Consider the following 6,425-nt stretch of genomic DNA (forward strand, 5'->3'; position numbering starts at 1 on the left):
TCCACCTCCCTGAGAAGCAGTTGCTGTGTCGATGGGAGGTGCTCTCCCATCGACACAGTGTTGTCTATCTGGGGGGATTAGGTCGATAAAACTACATCACTCAGAAGTTTGTGGATTTTTCACACCCTTGAGTGCCGTAGTTATACCGATATAGGTCTATAGTGTAGACCTGGCCTAAGGCCATTTAAGTTGACTTACGGAATGTCAATGATCATAAGCCACTTTAATTACATAGGTTCTGCACGTCCACACAATGCTCCTTGTGTTGGTGGAGTGTGTCCATAGTCATTGCTGTTGCATCAACAGAGAGTGTTGCATCATGGGTAGCTACCCCACTATGCAATTCACCACCCTCTGCCACTGGGACCTCTGGGAACAGATCACAGTGTTTCATGGAGGCATGCTCGCCATCCCATGATGTATTTCTTTCCATCCCATCATTCCATGGGCTTCTGACTTCATTTTGCACCATTTTTCACCAGCCCTTGTAAACTATGTGCCTGCCATCTCTGCCTGAAACATGGATCCTGAACTGCTGACCAGTCTGGTGATGATCATTATGAACACAACACGGCTGATCCTGCAGTATTTCATGAGCTGTAAAACAGAGAGTGAATCAGAACCGTTACTGGGGTCAATATAGGGATCAGTCCTGGGACCAGTCCTGGGATCAGTGCTTTGACCTGTATTGGGTCCAGTCCTGGGATCTATTCTGGGATCAGTGCTGGGACCAATACTGGGAAAAGTACTGGAGTAGTACTGGAGTCTATACTGGGACCAGTCATAAGACCAGTACTGGAGTCTGAACTGGGACTAGTACTGGGTTCTGTACTGAGACAAGTCATGGGACCAGTACTGTGGTCTGTATTGAGACCTTCAGTGTGGTCTGTACTGGTCCCAGTAATGGGACAAGCAAGTCATTAACCTGTATTAGACCAAAGTATTACAATCCTCTGGAGACTAAGCTATTGTGTCAGAGGCAAAGACCAGGTGGGACCGAGATCTGCCAATCCCTGAGGCCCCTGCAATGGCAGGGCATTGATTCAATGAGATACTTAAGGCACAGACTAGAAATTTTCCAATGGAACTTTTATCCATTAGTTGAATGCCAATTCGTTGAAAGCGAAACATGGCAATTTTGATGACATTTCATTTAGAAAGTCACCATATTTAGATCTTCTGTTTCACCAGGACGTTTCATTTCAATGCTTGTATTTTATGTAATAAAATGTTTAAAAAGTCAAAAATTGGAACGACTCATTTTGATCGACCCAGTGCTCACTTTTGGATGCAGGCCAGTACAATAAAGACCTCTGGTTTCCATGCATAACGCGGAGCCCTGAGACATTGTCTCGCCTTCTCCTTCAACCATGGATGCCACCAGGGGTGGCGGCAATAACTGGTCACATTGGCATACCAGGGGTATTCCCACCTGCCCACAGCAGAAACAAGGTGCTGTTCTAATTGGTCCCACAGGGACCTGTCTGAGACACCCTGCCTGGAGAGGACCTTTAGGGAGAAGATCTCCTCCATTCACCAAACTCCTCCTATTAATCATCCAAGTTTTCTATCAAGTGGGAGCCCACTGGAGTCAGCCAGGAAATGTACCTTCTCTTCCACAGGTAAGTCTGGCCATGCCAGGCAATGGTAGGATCAGGATCCCATTCGCCCCCTACCTCTGGCTTGAATGAGGTATGAGGTATTGTCTAGCCCCCTCCCTTCTCTACCCCATGCCTGGTGATTAGCCCTAGGACCATGATGGCCAAACATGGATTTAATCTTTCTCTCCTTCACTCAGGAGATGGCTGTGAATGGCAGACATTCAGGGATCCTTGTGGTGCTTCACACACTGCTGCCTGGACCCACCAGTCAGACCCCAGTATTGATCCCAGCATGCACCCCTGGCTGCCATCCAGCACACAGTCACAGCCCATGCCCAGTTTTGGGTGTTAGCCTTTTTCCCTAAAAGAGGAGTATGGGGTGGGACACCAAAGTTATGTTTAAAACCAGCCCTGAGATCTTCCAGCTGGATCATCGGGTCACAGACATGGCAGAAGAGAGCACTAGGTCTCCTCTGATGTGCATCCTCCCCACAACCCCCATGTAGCATCTCACTGCAGTTTCAGTGTTGGCAGCTGAGCAGAAAAGTGCTTCTCCACAGGTCAGCTCTTGTAAAAGCAAAGACTCCATCTGCCCCTAAACTTCATGGTAACCTGCCTTCTCCAGTGAGTAAGGTCACAACTGAAATGATATTTCTGATGCCCAGGTCATGTCCCAAGAGCAGCTGGGAGTTCAAAGTTTATTTGCTCATATCACAAAGAGTTTGGCACAATGTGCAAATTACTAGCACGTGGGTGCTGTCTACAAAGGTTTTCTTTGAAAAGAAGGAAAGGTAAAGGGGTGACATGATCACAGCCTAAGAACCAACATGGAGAAGAGAAAGCTGTTAATAGAGGGCTCTTAGTCTAGCAGACAAAGGTCTAACAAGATCCAATGGCTGGAAATTGAAGCTAGATAAAGTCAGACTAGAAATAAGCACAATTTTTAATAGTGAGAGTAATTAACCATTGGAACAAATTACCAAGGGCTGTGGTGTCTTCTCCACTATCGGAAATTTTTAAATCAAGACTGGGTATTTGTGAGAAGGATCTGCTCTAGTTCAAATGGAAATTAACTCAGGGAAGTTCTATGGCCTGTGTTATAATGGAGGTCAGATGATCACTGTGGTCTTTCTGGCCTTCAAATCTATGAATATGAAGAGGAACGCTATTAGATAAGCAGATAGGACCAGATCCTCAGCTGGAATAAATCCCCTCTGACCTCCATAGGGCCAGGGTGCCCCCAGTTTTTCCCATGGTACGCACTGTCAATCCCTGTGGGGCCATCCCTGCTGCAGCCGCTGGCCCCAGCATGTTACCTGCTTATCCACACCATATTCAGCCCCCACCTTCCAGTCCAGCCCGCACAGGTGCAGTGTCACTCCCCATCCTGGGAGGGGACACGGACTGCTGGAAGTGGGGCGAGGCTGGGCAAGTCCCTGGGGTAGAGTTCTGGTGCAGCAGCCGGCCCTACGGCAGCAGCAAAGAGTAGCGGCATGAGGCTTGGCCCGTGCTGGGGCTTCTCACCGCTGCCAGTCGTGCGTAACATGCATATGGCTGTAGACACTACTGACTAGGGCTATGTCAATTCACACCAGCTGTAGATCTGGCCCACACGTGATCTTAGCTCTGCCCCTTTTGTGGGTTTCTAGCATTCAGTCTTTAATCCTTCATACACTATTTCTCAGATTTCACAATGTATCAGAGCATTTTTTGTATACTGACATTATTTTTAGTGTCATCATGACCCAGCTGATTTTTAGTGACTTAGAGATTTTACATGGTAAATTTTCTCCTCTATAATCTGTAGTTTAGTAGTGTTTTCAGCCTCCATGTACTATACATTTTCCTGTCCAAGGGCAATTGAGGGTGTGAGACACTTAACTAAATTAGCTGTGAACTTCAGTGGCCTTAGATATAGTAGCTAATTCTAACCATTAGTCCATGTTGTGTATGTATGGCTTACTGTGTAGTTTTCACTGGACGTGAGCAAAATTTTTCAGCCACGGGGTTTTTTTTCACCAAAAAATGTAGCTTGGGGGTCAATCAAAATGTTTTGTGAATTTGTATTGAATTCGCTAAATTGTTTTGGTTGGAAAAAAAGAAGTCTAAATGTTTTGTTTCAACATTTTCAAAATGAAATGTTTTGACTTCAATTCAAAATTACTTAGTTTTGTATTTTATTTCAATTTTATTTAATTTTTTAAAGGTTAAAAACTCAAACAAAATTAAACATTTCATTTTGGGTCGACCAAAACGTTTTCTTTGAGCTAAAGCAAAAAGAATTCAGCTTTTTCGGTTACACAAAGCAATTTTTTTTAAAAATTTTTTTGGTTCAGCATTGAACCGAAAATTGGTTCTTCACACAACTCTGATTTGCATAGTAATGCATTTCATGGGCTCTAGCTGACTGTCCTACAGAGTGATGTTCAGTACTACACAACCTTCTCAGAGGAGAAGGAGGGCATGCTGCACCCAAACTACATGTCCCATGAGGAATCATAGTGGCATTTTCTCACTGACTTATTTCAGGTTTTGGACAAAATATTTTTTTACCATAAAATGATTTTTTTTTTTTTTTTTGCATGGGGGAGCCTTGTTTTCCAACCAGTTATAATGTTTGGGAATTATTTCGTGAGGCTGACCAAAGCCAACTTTAGGCAAGATACCAGGAAACATTTCTGAACAGCAAGATCTATTTGGCTGTGGACTGAGCTGGCAAGAGCACCATCATCTGAGTCACTCAGTGTTAGATTGCACAGGAGCATGTATTGTAGAAAGCAGTCCTACAGTGGAGTTATGCATTGCATAGGACAGATGATTTAGGTCTTTCCAGCTCAGAGATCAGTGACCTGGAGATATTTTCTCCTTATGTTGAGGGCAGAGCTCAGGGGAAGTTACCATTTAATTAAGGCTGAGGAATGAAATGTGTGATTACAAAATGCTGATGAAAGCAAATCCTGAAATTGGCTGTTTTTATGAGTTTGTACATCCTTACTTTAACCGGGCCCTTGCAAGATGATCCTATGGCACGAAAGTGGCCTCCAGTGGTCATTTGAGGTAGTACATAGTGTGTGGATACATATACATATCAAGGGGTATATAATGTGCAGCAACACTTTCCGTAGAAGCCCTGGCTTCCTTGTAGCTTTCTGACAATATTTTCCATTGGGCTGACATCTGCTAGCCCAGACATGAATTTCTTTTGGAAAATATGGTAAAATTCTGATCTGAAGCTTTTGAGTTTAGTTGAGTGTGAACAACGCAACCAGAGGTGATAGCAGATATACCACCATGGAGCATCACAGGCTGAAATAATCAGAGGGGAGGAAATCCACTAGCAGCACATAACTAATTGATCACATTTCTTCTGTTTTCTGCTTGCAGAACTTCTGAGAACAGATCACAACTTTCAGAAAGTTATTAGTTTACTAGACACTTCCTCCCCCCCCGCCCCGAATTTTCTACAGACTGATTCAGAACAGTTTGTTGTGAGTATTCTCTGTCAGTCTAGCTGCAGATCCTGAGATTGTGTAAACTGTCATCGCTCCATTGACTTCACCAGCTGAGGATTTGCCTCCTGATTCTTGCATAGCTCCCATTCCCACAGTATGTGAGCACATACTCACAGCTGACAAAATTGAGGAGGATGCAGAGAAGAGATACAGAAATTATTTGAAGTCTGGGAAAAATGTCTTCCAATGAGAGAGATTCAGTGTTGTTGTAGCCATGTCTGTCCCAGGGTATTAGCGAGACAAGGTGGGTGCGGTAATAAATTTTATTGGACTAAACTGTCCAATTAAAATTAAACTGTCCAATTGCTCAGAGCTCCGGTAGGAAACTGCAGAAAAACCTGAGTGTCTCTAGATTAAGTTTAGAAGTGTGAGCAACAAGGGTGATGTCGTGGTGGGAGTCTGCTATAGACCAGCGGACCAGGGGGATGAGATGGACAAGGCTTTCTTCCAGCAACTCACAAAAGTTACTAGATCGCAGGCTCTGGTTCTCATGGGAGACTTCAATCACCCTAGTATCTGCTGGGAGAGCAATACAGCGGTGCACACACAATCCAGGAAGTTTTTGGAAAGTGTAGGGGACAATTTCCTGGTGCAACTGCTGGAAGAACCAACTAGGGGCAGAGCTCTTCTTGACCTGCTGCTCACAAACAGACAAGAATTAGTAGGGGAAGCAAAAGTGGATGGGAACCTGGGAGGCAGTGACCATGAGCTGGTTGAGTTCAGGATCCTGACACAGGGAAGAAAGCAGAATACGGACAGCAGAATACCGACCCTGGACTTCAGAAAAGCAGACTTTGACTCCCTCATGGAACTGATGGGCAGGATCCCCTGGGAGAATAACATGAGGGGGAAAGGAGTCCAGGAGAGCTGGCCGTATTTTAAAGAATCCTTATTGAGGTTACAGGGACAAACCATCCCGATGTGTAGAAAGAATAGTAAATATGGTAGGCTACCAGCTTGGCTTAACAGTGAAATCCTTGCTGATCTTAAACACAAAAAAGAAGCTTACAAGAAGTGAAAGATTAGACAAATGACCAGGGAAGAGTATAAAATATTGCTCGGGCATGCAGGAGTGAAATCAGGAAGGCCAAATCACACCTGGAGTTGCAGCTAGCAAGAGATGTTAAGAGTAACAAGAAGGGTTTCTTCAGGTATGTCAGCAACAAGAAGAAAGTCAAGGAAAGTGCGGGCCCCTGACTGAATGAGGGAGGCAACCTAGTGACAGAAGATGTGGAAAAAGCTAATGTACTCAATGCTTTTTTTGCCTCTGTCTTCACAAACAAGGTCAGCTCCCAGACTACTGCACTGGGCA

This window comes from Eretmochelys imbricata, chromosome 6 (assembly GCF_965152235.1).
Source record: "Eretmochelys imbricata isolate rEreImb1 chromosome 6, rEreImb1.hap1, whole genome shotgun sequence".
NCBI classification, from domain to species: domain Eukaryota; kingdom Metazoa; phylum Chordata; order Testudines; family Cheloniidae; genus Eretmochelys; species Eretmochelys imbricata.